General features: G+C 47.7%; 1 pseudogene; it reads right to left on the bottom strand.

Annotated features, from left to right (window-relative positions):
- Window positions 1-6352: 6352 nt before the first annotated feature.
- On the bottom strand, window positions 6353-8199 carry LOC125415610 (retinoic acid receptor gamma pseudogene; annotated as a pseudogene).
- Window positions 8200-12486: the final 4287 nt, after the last annotated feature.

Here is a 12486-nt window from a genome sequence, read left to right as displayed (position 1 = left end):
GAGGGGACGTCGTCCTTTAAGATTGCTTCCACCTGTGATTGGGGCAATATTCTTCTTAGGGGGGTCCTGTGAAAGGAAATGATGGTAAAATTCCAAGATCAATATTTGGTCTGTGAAAATTGCAAATAGTCTTTGAGCATTCTGAGGAGGTCCGGCCAGATTGTTGTCAAAAATGTGCACCATTTGAATGGCCGCCACTTCCCACCACCTGCTCGGCTAGCTTTACTCAAAATAACTACATGGAAACTGTATTCATTTAAACACTGCCTAGCCCATTGTCTTCAGCCCCTTATTAGCTAACTCTCACATATTAATTAACCCATTTCTAATAATCTGTATATCACCATGAGGTTGTGACTCACCGGGAAGATTCTAACCCACCTCCATCTAGGAGAGGAGAGCCATGGCGTCTGCCTCTCTGCCTTCTTCCTCCCAGCATTCTGTTCTGTTTACTCCACCTACCTAATTTTCTGTCCTATCAAAGGACGAAGGCAGTTTCTTTATTGACCAATGAAAGTAACACATAGACAGATGACCCTCCTCCATCAAATATTTCATATCACAGAGCAATCTGGGAGTCTCTTTCCTGTAATATATGGACACTTTTTACTCATGATTTACTCTATTACAATTACCTGCATCGGGTTCAATGTGAAAGGGCAATAGTGTCTAGCATGCATTCCTTGGGGACTAGGAACCAGAGGACCCAGCAGGACACTAACACTGGTTCAGAAACCTCTTTCCTCCCATCAGTTTTGTGTTCTCATACCCATCTGCAAGACCTCTTGTCTTCTTTAGGGCTTCCAATTTTACTGTTCTTTTTTTAAAAAGATCTATTTATATGTATGTAAATTTTATGTATATGTGTTTGCCTGCATGTATATGTACATCACATATGTGTAGCAGCTGATAAAGGCCAGAAGAGGGAGTTATATCTCCCAGAATTTGAGTTAAATGCCATGATTAGTATCCATGTGGGTGTTGGGAATTAACTGTTTTGGCCCCAGTCTTTCATTATTTTTATTTTTATTTTTTTATTTTATTTTTCCATTCAATTATTTACACTTTCTTCCCTCCTCCCAATCCCCTCTCATTCCCCTATACCCCCTCCTTCCTCTCCCACCCTGCTTGAGAGAGGGCAGGGAACCTTGCCCTGTGAGAAGTTCAAGGCCCTCCCCACCACATCCAGGTCTAGGGAGCTGGGCATCCACATAGACTAGGGTCCCCAAAAGCCAGAACATGCTGTAAAAACAAGTCCCAGTTCACAAGCCCAGAAAAGCCAAATAACAAGGTGAATCCAAAGAAAAACATATATAGATCCTCCTGGAAATTGGAAGCAAAAAAGATTGTAGAGCAAAAGTTATGAGCACGGGGGGGGCAGGGGTGAGGTTGGGGAAAACTAGAGAGGGGGAGAGAGAAGGTAGAAGGGAAGGACTGGCAACAGCTTGGGGGAGTGGGAGGGTGGAGATGGAGGAAGGGCGGATATAGAAGCAGGGAAGAAGTTATCTGTCCCGCGCTACCGTCTCACCAGCAAGAACAATACGGCACACTTAGGATCCTTCTGCAGAAAAGCTTTAATGCGTCTTGAGAGAGAGAGCATAAGCTTACAAAGTGGAGACCCAGAATGGGGGGAACCCATCCCTTATATAGGAAACAGTCCTCGCTTCGGACGTGTCACTCTTGGATTGGTCCGCTGCCCATCAACCCAGATGATGCCTCGGGAGTAGGCAGGGACACAGCAGTGGAAAGTTACCAAGCACATGCGCTTTATCTTGTTCACCTGGCAGTGAGGCCGGATGCCAGTGCCATCTTGTAATGGAGAATATGGTTGCGGCCCTCCACATCTCCCCCTTTTTCACTTCTTTGCAGAAAGGCAACTCCCTCAGAAGGCAAAGATAGAGGTCGCACTTCCCAAAGTAGAAACATTATAATGGGCTTGCATGGAATCTGCCCCTAGGTTCATGACACCTGGAACTTATCCAGCCTGTCCTCTGCCATTTTTCTGGGAAAGGGAATATATGGCAGGAAATCCTTATGCAGGGCGACATATCTCTCAGAGAGGGCCATTCTCTCTGCGATGCTCTTCAGCTCGACAACCTTCAGGGCTAGCTAAGCCAAGCACTCCACCCTGTGCAATGGACCACTGTCCTAGGGGTGCAGGAGCTGGTTGGCATAAACCTTACTGCTTCAGCATAGATAACCACACATCAGTAGAGGCTCCCTGTTCCAGGGCAGCCAGCGCTTGTGCAATAACCACTTTGTCCCTATGGCTTTGGGATTTGAGTCGGCAGACCATCCAGAGGAGAAACACTATTCCACAGCATAGGGCTGCTCCAAACATTCCCACCCCCACCCATTCTTTGAAGTAGGAGATGAAGGACATAATCCAGGACTGGAATCCTTCGGCCAAGCTTATGTCCACTCGCATGGAGTTGATTGTCATGATGGACCGTCTCAAAGAGGACAGCAAATCATCAAAATTCTCGGTCCAATTTCCTGCAAGATACAAAGACAATTCTCAGGACAGGTTAGCCTCTTTTGTAAAGTTCTCATATGGTACACTGGTCACACATAAGGCTGGAGTTTTCCATTCACAGCCCAATTGGGCAAGCTGCCCCTGTGGCACCTAGGAAAAACCCAGGCCTTGTTTGTTGATATTAGGTTTAGGATTTATTGGCTCCCAGATTCCTTGCTTGGAGCGACCCAAGCCCTTTCCTGGCCTATGGCCCATTCTTATCATTATATCTTGGGCCTGAGATGAATATTCATTAGATAAGGTCAATCCCATACCCTGCATCACGTCTCTTCCCCATAAGTTCACTGGCAGGGGGAGGACATATGGTGTAAAATATCCTGACTGCCCTTCGTCTGTTTTCCAGGTTAATCTGGTGGAGCTAATGATGGGGCTTGCATTTATACATACAGCCCAAGCCCTGTAGGGCATGAGACGACTCGGTAATGGGCCAGGACTGTGGCCACCAGCGCGATGAGATAATACTTTTGTCCGCGCCAGTGTCCAAAATGCCTTCGAAGCATTTACCATTGACCCAAAGGGGCAGTTTGGGTCGATCTTGAAGGCTAACAACCAAGTAGGCCGAATCCTGTCCTGTTGACCCCATTAATTTATTCTCCGGCCTCTGGTGGATGTCTGCCAGGAGAAGCAGTAACTGAGCTATCCTGTATCCTTTACTGATGGAAAAAACTCCATTAGGGCAAGAGCATAGGGTTTGTATTTCAGCAGTGTGCTGACTATCAACAAGGCCTGGGTGGACATTCAGTCCCTGTAGGGTAAGCGAGCCACGCCCTAAAAGCAGGCCCACGCTTCCAGGGGGTAGGGGCTCAGGTAGCTGCACAGGGATGGGTTGTACCCCCATTTGGAGCATCAATAGGAAGTCGGTGGAGGCACGCAAGTCCATTCTTGTTCTGCCTCTGAGGGTCCCTCGGTCATTGCCCTGACGAACTTGTTCCCATATTTTTGGGGGCCCTGGAACAGAGGGCCCATCATCCCGTTTATTGGACCATCAGTCTGTGGGTTTCCTAATGGTGGGAGGATCTTGCCATGGACATCCCTAACGGAGTGGCAGAGCTCAGTCCTATGATAATCTTTACCACAGCATGAGCAAAGGGTAGGAGGTGCTCTCTCCTTTTCTGATGACCTACAATCCTTTTTAAAATGTCCTGGCTTCCCACATTTAAAGCAAACTCTTTTGTCTGGCCCTTTAAAAGGGCGTTTTTGTGACTGCATGATGGCTGCAGCCAAACCTGCATTCGTCAGGGGTCCTCCTAGTTCTCTACAGAACCTGAGCCAGTCCTGTAACCATTTATTTTTCCTAGGGGCTATGACAGCACGGCACTCCTGCATGGCTTGCTCAAAAATGAGCTGCTCAATGAGTGGCATGGCCATATCAGTATCACCAAAAATGCGTCCTGCTGCCTCAGTCATTCTTGCCACGAAATCTGAAAAAGGCTCCTGAGTCCCTTGTATAATCTTGGTGAGCGGAGTGCTCCCTTCTCCCTTTTTTGACAAGGCTTTCCATGCTCTTATAGCTGTATCGGCTACCTGGCGGTAGGCGCCATAAGGATAGTTTGTCTGGGCAGTGGCGAAGCGCCCTCGCCCAGTCAGGAGGTCAAAGGTCCATTGTTGTTGTTTTGGAGTTAAGGCCTGAGCATTAGCTCTGCCCTGTTTCTGGGCCACCTCATGCCACAGGGCTTTCCACTCCAAATATTGACCCATGCTGACAAGCGACGCTTTTGTAACTGTCTCCCAGGCAGTCGGAGTCATGGCAGTCAAGGCCAATCTGTCCAATTGGGCTAAGGTAAAATTAGCAGTCACTCCATACTTCCTGAGTGACTCTGCTAACTCTTTTATTTGGTTGTACTCCACAGGTGCATGCACCCGGCCGTTCTCCCCTTGGTAAACAGGGAAGGCCAGGTGCAACTTTCTCTTGACCTTGTCGGGGATAAATGAAAAAGTCTTTGGCCAGCCTATTATTCATGATCCTAGAGAAGCTAAATAAGAAGATGAACCTGATGAAGATTATTTAGCTATCCACCAGGAGGTAGGAAATAGACAAGAGTCCCAGGTAACCTCGGGTGCATGGGGGGGTGGGGGGTTGATGGAAGGGGAGAGGGTTAGAGAGAAGGGAGTAGGGGAGGAATGGGGAAAGCTCGGTGGCCTGGGATGGGGGGGGGGAGGGAGGAAGGATGAATATGGGATCAGGGAAGAATATATTTCAACTAAGGGAGTCATTTTAGGGTTTACAGGAGACTTGATTATATATGGGATCCCAGGTCCAAGGAGAGATCCCCCAGATTGTTCTCTGAACAGAGGAGAGGGTGCCTGAATCGGCCGTGGCCCATAACCATACTGATGTATATTTTGCTTATCACCATAGATCCTTCATCTGGCGAAGGACGGCGATAAAGTCGGAGACCCACATTGGAGCACCGGACTGAGCCCCCCGAGGTCCAGATGAGGAGCAGAAGGAGGAAGAACATGAAAAACGAAATCAGTACTGTGAGGGATGCTATCACCCACTGATACAAGGAAACGGATCTAATGAGAGTTTACCAAGGCCAGTTGGACTGGGACTGAACGAGGACGTGATCTAACCAGATTCTCGGAATTTGGCCGGATTCTCTGAATGTGGCTGGCCCGAAGTCTTTCTGAAAAGCCATTGACTATGATACTGGGACCTGTTTCCTCTGCATATTCTGGATTTTGGGGATCCAGTCTGTTTGGATACTCACCTTCCTGAACCTGGAGGGAGGGGGGAGGAACTTGAACTTCCCACAGGGCAGGAAACCCTGACTGCCCTAAGGGACGAAGAGGGAGGAGGAGAGGGAGTGGGGGGAGTGGGAGGGTGTTGGGAAGAGGGGCGGAAATGGAAACTTTTATAATTTAATAAAATTTACTTTCAAAAAAAAAAAAGAAAGAAAAAGTCTTTGGCCCAGGGCGTTCCTCATAAGGAGGCGCCAGAGGGGTGGTTGGGGGAGGGTGCAGCTCATAAGGAGACGGATGGGCCGTTCGGGATGACCTTCTCATGGCCCTACCGCTGGAAGACCGTGCCCCATTATGGGGATATCTTTCCCTCTCATAGCTAGCCACTTCTTCTTCTAATTCTGCCTTCTCCTCTGTATCTAGTTCTTCTACCTCTTCTCCCAAGCCAGAACTTTCGTTCTTTTTTTTGTTTGTTTTTTTTGTTTTGTTTTGTTTTGTTTTTGTTTTGTTTTTTTGGGGTTTTTTTGTTTGTTTTTTTTGTTTTGTTTTTTTTTGAGTTTCCATCACTTTATTTTGCAAAAATAGAAAGCTCAGCAATATGCGATACAGCGGGGTGGGGGGAGATGTAAACAGAGGGGAGGGGGCAGCACCCTGACCCCCCAGAGAAAAGGGGGAGCCTGCAGGAATCTTATTTGGCAGCTAAATACAAATGGGGGGTTGGGGGAAGAAGGAAGGAGTCACAGAGGCCCTGGGCTCCCCCACACAAGACCCCTGGAGGAAGGGGTCATTCCAGGGTGTAAACAAAAGCTAATAAATAAATAGAGGCTTCCTCTGGGTCAGGGTGGGATCAGCTAAGCAGCATCTCCCCTCCCCGGGCCAAGCTGCTCTGGGGGTCAAGGGTAGAAGGCACTAGGAGAGGGATCCCTGTCCCCTCTGTAGTGTAGGAGGGTCCCTGTCTGATGGCTGAGATGGGGGCAGGAGGACAAGGCACAAGACAGGGCTAAGGGAGGGGTTTGTAAAATAGAGGGCCCAGGATGAGAGCTGCACCTCAGCAGAGAGGTACAGAAAGGGCTTATGCTTCTCCCTTCACCCTCAGACCCCACCTCAGAAATGCAGGGTCCAGCCTGCCCCTACACCTGGCAGGAGGATGGGGCATGGGACAGTGTGCATGGCAGGTTCATCACACAGCATTGGGCACCCAGGGTAGGGCACCAGGGTGGGCTCAGCCCTCCTTGAGGACCTCCCCATTTTGGTCTCTAGTGTTCCTGTTTGTTCCCAGAGGCCCAAGCACCTGGCAGAGGAAGAAGCTGTGGGAAGGCGGGGCTTCCTCCTGCCCTGGGAGCCTGTGGCCTGAATCTGATGGGCAGGGCTGAGATATAGAGTTGAGACTCAGGCTCACCCCTTCTCCGTTCTTCTGGTAGGTGCAGGGCAGTCCTCCAGGACTGTAGAGTGAGCCAGTTAGAACAGGACAGGGATGAACACAGGCACCCCTAGAAACTTTGGCAAAACAATGAGCTCATTGGAAAGGTGGGGAGTGGGCAGGGCAGGTCCTCCCCCAGTCACTGGTGCCTGGGGAATGGTCAGTCTGCTGCCTGGAGCCCAGCCCCACAGTGGGGTAGGTCAGGGGCCCTGGTCAGGTTGGGGACTTTGGCCCCCTTTGTCTTGGACCCCTGGAGCTTCATCCTCACTGGAAGCCTTGGGGTGGGGACCAGGCTTTGAGGAGTCGTCCTCAAACATTTCAGGGTTCTCCAGCATCTCTCGGATCAGGGGGGCATTGGGCCTGGAATCTCCATCTTCAGGGTAATGGCCCTTTCTGCTCCCTTGGTGCTGATGCCCCGGAGGTCAGTGATTTTCATAAGCATCCTTGGAAACATGTAGGGTTGACTGGGTCTCCGTCGCCGGGCGTAAAGCCTCAGGGCTTCCAGCAAGGGCTCCTGCAGCTTGTCCACCTTCTTGGGTTCCTCCAGGTCCATGCAGTCTCCACAGATGAGGCAGATGGCACTGAGCAGCCCAGTCTCTGTGTCATCCATCTCCAGGGGCAGCAGCTGCCCAGCGAAGGCAAAGACGAGGTCTGTAAGGGGCCCAAAGCCAGCATTGTGCATCTGGGTACGGTTCAGGGTCAGTCCATCCGAGAATGTCATGGTGTCTTGCTCTGGGGTATACCTTGTACAGATTCGCAGCATTAGGATATCCAGGCAGGCAGCCTTGAGCAGAGTGATCTGGTCAGCAATGCTGAGTCCTGTAAAACTTGGCAACCGCTTAGCAAACTCCACAATCTTGATGATGCATTTGGTGGCCAACTCACTGAACTTGTCCCACAGCCCCAGGTCCAGCTGTACCCGGTGATCTGCACTGGAGTTCGTGGTGTACTTGCCCAGCTGGCAGAGCGAGGGGAAAGTCTCCTGGTGGGCTTTACTGACCTTGGTGATGAGCTCCTCTAACTGTGGGCTCAGTTTGTAGCTGTCAGGTGAACCCTCTTCCTTTATCTCTTTTTTCTTCTTGTTCCGGTCATTCCTTACAGCTTCCTTGGACATGCCCACTTTGAAACACTTTTGTAGCCGGCAGTACTGGCAGCGATTCCTGGTTACCTTGTTGATGATACAATTTTTGTCACGGTGACATGTATACACCATGTTTTTCTGGATGCTGTGCCTGAAGAAGCCCTTGCAGCCTTCACATGAGCTGACCCCATAATGGTAGCCGGAAGACTTGTCATTGCACACAAAGCATGGCTTATAGACCCGAGGAGGTGGTGGGGGTAAGGGAGAGCTGGGCACCATTTCCTCAGAGCTAGTGCTCTGTGTCTCCACCGATTGTAGACTGGCAGGTTGCGCCCAGGCAAAAGACTCAAGTCCGACGAAACAGGAGCTGCCAGTGGCTCTGCATAGCAAGCTGGCCCCGGGCCCGGCGGCCCCATAGAGCCGTCGCGGACCCGGGGCAAACGATTCCATGCAGTCGTACATCGCGACCCGGCTTGGAGAGAAACTGGGTGCTAGAATATCGAGGACCCGCAGCCCATTCCCCCTCCTCCCCCCGCAGCGCCCTGCTCCTGGAGGGGGAGGGGGAGGGATAGCATAGGGCACTGAGATCTATGGGGGGTAAGGGGTGGGCCCAGAACTTTCGTTCTTATGCTCACTTTCATGGTCACTTTCAATTTACAGAGCTTCAAGCTCCTGCAGAGGATATAAACTGCTGTTCTTTTCTTTTTTCTTGTTGTTGGTATCAGAAAGATTTTGACCTTGTAGGTCAGTCTTCTCCCCCGTCTTTATTTTCTTAGAACCACTGGGGGGTCCTTTTTTCTTATCTGGGACTGTCCTTTTCTTGCGCGCACCCAACCTCTCACTGCGCTCAGTTTCTGACATGCTATCCTGGACTTCCTCCAATACACTTTGTCCTTCTGCAACAACCACCTGGTAGGATTCATCTTCTAAGCAATTCCTGACGAGAGCCCAAATGGCCTTGGTCCCCTGTCCCAAATCTCCTTCCTTTAACTTTTGATCAAGATCTTTACCTAATTTTTCCCATGAGGCGAGAGTCAGAGCCCCAGAGCAAACATACCAGGGAGCAACCCGGTCAACTTCTTTCACAAAGTTTTTCAGTGTCTGCTGACCAATCTTTAAGTCCCTTTGCTTCAGTACCGCGTCCAAGGTGGTTGGAATAGACTGTGAAGAGCCCATAACGGCAGACAAGCGCCTGCGGCTTATGTATGTCTGGCTTACAGGCACGATGAAAAACGAAAGTAAAGTCCGTGGGTGGCTTCTTTATGTACAGGAGACTAAAACACAGGACAAGGCACAGCCGCTTATCTACATCGGACTTAGGTGCTTAGCAATCGAATCGCCTGAAACAAAGTGATCCCAAAAGAGAAAATAAGAGAACTGCTAAAAGAAGTACCAAGGCCTCTACGAAACCTTCCCAAGGCAGAGACAAGTCAAGCCCAAAATCAAAAAGTCCAGGAATAGTCATACCTCTCTGAGCATATAGACCTGCAGTTCTGAATCCTCCTTGTGTCCAAGGGGTCTCTGGCGGTGCGAGCAGTGGTCAGGGTCCCCCGGCGTTCCAGGTTTTGGCACCAGATATCCCATGCTACCGTCTCGCCAGCAAGAACGACACGGCACACTTAGGATCCTTCTGCAGAAAAGCTTTAATACGTCTTGAGAGAGAGAGAGCATAAGCTTACAAAGCGGAGACCCAGAATGAGGGGAACCAATCCCTTATATAGGAAACAGTCCTCGCTTCGGACATGTCACTCTTGGACTGGTCCGCTGCCCATCAACCCAGATGACGCCTCGGGAGTAGGCAGGGATGCAGCAGTGGAAAGTTACCAAGCACATGCGCATTATCTTGTTCACCTGGCGGTGAGGCCGGATGCCAGTGCCATCTTGTAATGGAGAATGTGGTTGCGGCCCTCCACAGTTATCTACATTAAGGGAGTCATTTTAGGGTTGGCAAGAGACTTGGCTCTACAGGGGATCCCAGGTTTCCATGGGATGTCCCCAGCTAGGTCCATGGATAGCAGAGGAGAGGGTGCCTGAACTGTCCTTGCCCCACTATCATGCTGATGAATATCTCGAATATTACCATAGAATCTTCATCCAGCAACAGATGGAGATAGAGACAGAGACCCTTATCAGAGCAACGGACTGGGCTCCCAAGGCCCAGTTGAAAGGCAGAAGGAGGGAGAAGATGAGCATGGAAATCAGGACCGCGTGGGGTTGGTCCACCAACTGAGGCAATGTGCCTGTTCTAATGGGAGCTCATCAAATCCAGCTGGACCAGGACTGAATGAGCATGTGATCTCATGTGGCTGACTCTCTGATTGTGGCTGACAATGGGGGCTGACTGAGAACCCAGTCTTTCTTTGACCCCAACATTTGTTTTCTTTATATAATCAATGTGTATAAATTTCACCATGGGCCCCTTGCTATCTACAGTAAGTTAATTGTTGAGTTAATTACAACACTTAGTCTGATATCATAGAATTCCAGGAGTGTGTACTATATAGGTTGGGGGCCTCCATTTAGGTGGTAATCTCTAGAGGAGAAGGTGTTCTTAGAACTGGTTGTTAGGAATTTTTCTAAATTATCCAGAAGCAAGCTGTATTGAGACTCTTATACTCTGGAGTCCATAACAAAATACCATAAACTGAGTGGCTTGTAAGTCTGAAAATTTATTTCTCACAGTTCGCAAGTGTGGAACGTCCAAACTTAAGGCAGCAGCAGATGTCTAGGGAGGGCCAGCTCTATAATTAGTGTATGGAAATCTTTGCTGTGTCTCTCAGGGCAGATGCAAGTGCTTTAGCTCTTTGTAAAGGTACAAATCCCATTCATGATGTGCTCTATTGTCATGACCCCACTACCACCCAAGGACTCCATACCCATCTTATATAGCATTAGGTTTCAACCATGTGAATTTGGGGCAAGTACAGAGCTTTAGAGCTTTATTTCCAACATGCACTGTGTACTATAGAGAAAGACACAGTATTAAATCATGAAGTTTCCACATAAATACTGACAGTAGAGCTGGGGATGTGCCTCAGTGGCAGAGAGCTTGTTTAACATGTGCTTCTGGATTCCATAATCAGCACCACATATCCCACCCCCAACTAAAAGTTTCTGCAGGAACTGGGAGGACAGTTCTGTGGTGAAACATTTGCCTAGTATTCATAGTCCTGGGCTTGATCCCAACTCTGAAAACAGAAATTTACAAATAATTTCCAGGGGCAGAAGAGATGACTCAGTGGATTAAGAGCTCTTCCAGGGTACCCAGTTAATATTCTCAATATCTTCATGGCAGCTTCTGTCTGGAACTCCACTTCCAGGGAATCTCTCTTCTGGCCTCCTTGGGCACCAGGCTCACAAGTGATGCACAGGAATATATGGAGACAAAACACTCACACACATAAAATAATAATAATAAATTAATTTAAAAATTAAAAAAAACATTTCCAAGTGGTATACAAAGCTCATGTGAACTACTTGACTAGCAAAAGTGATACCCTCAGTTTACTCCTCAGCACTGAAAAAACCGTCTATAAATAATATCAAATTGGGCCTTTCATTGAGCTCTATCTCAGGGGAAAGAGAAGTTAAGGATATACACCTTAAAATTTTTTTCTAGATTTGTATGTACATGTACATGTATGGTTCCCATTTAAGTGATCACATATAAAAAAATACACCAAATGAATCTTGTGCCAATGAGATGCAGTGATAAATACAACAACCAATAATTTGTTGTGCCATGCATTTAATTGCCTTCAAAACATGTCTATTACTGACAGTGATTACATGCCAGTATTCCACATGTAGATTCAATTGTTTTAGGTCCTTAGTAAGTTGAGACGCTTTCAGCCATGCCGTCATCTTCATGGCTTTTGTCACAAATAATGACTATGTCTGTACCACTGACACAAACCAACTAAAAAATTAAAAACTTATGTGGAAAAAGTCTCTGAATTGATTATAAAAGGAAAATTGAGACTTCGTCAATTAACAGGTATAGACCCACCAGAAATTATAGTGCCTTTCACTGCTGATGAGGTTTAAAAAAGTTGTGGGAAGACAATGAACCATGGCAAAGAGCTTATGCTAATTTTTTGGGAGAAATCAATAAAAATTACCCAAAAAGCAAGAGACTTAATTTTATAAAGAGAACTTCTTGGATCCTTCCTCGAATTGTCCGTGATACTCCAATAACCAGAGCCTGTACATTTTACACTGATGCTAATAAATCAGGGAAAGCAGGTTACAAATCAGAAGAATTGAGTAAAGTGGAACAAAGTCCTTATGATTCTGTCCAGAAGGCAGAATTATATGCCATTTTTATGGTGCTTAGGGATTTTAAAGAACCTCTTAATATAATTACTGACTCACAATATGCAGAAAGAGTTCTCTTGCATATTGAAACTGCTGAATTTATATCTGATGATACAGAATTGACCTCATTGTTTATCCAGGTACAAGACATGATTAGGAATAGGCTTTACCCTATGTATATAACACACATCCGATCCCATACGGGTCTGCCAGGTCCTCTAGCACAAGGTAATGCAGATATTGATCAATTATTAATTGGTAGTATGCTGCAGGCATCTGAATTTCATAAAAAACATCATGTCAATAGCAAAGGCTTGAAAAAAGAGTTTTCTATTACATGGCAACAAGCTAAGGAGATTGTAAAGAAATGCCCTACTTGCTCTTTTTATAAGCAAACACCATTGCCTGCAGGGACTAATCCAAAGGGTATTAAAAGGAATGAAATTT

The sequence above is a fragment of the Myodes glareolus genome, chromosome 22 (genome assembly GCF_982192425.1).
Source record: "Myodes glareolus chromosome 22, mMyoGla1.1, whole genome shotgun sequence".
Lineage (NCBI taxonomy): Eukaryota > Metazoa > Chordata > Mammalia > Rodentia > Cricetidae > Myodes > Myodes glareolus.
This window is presented reverse-complemented; position numbering and strand designations above follow the sequence as displayed.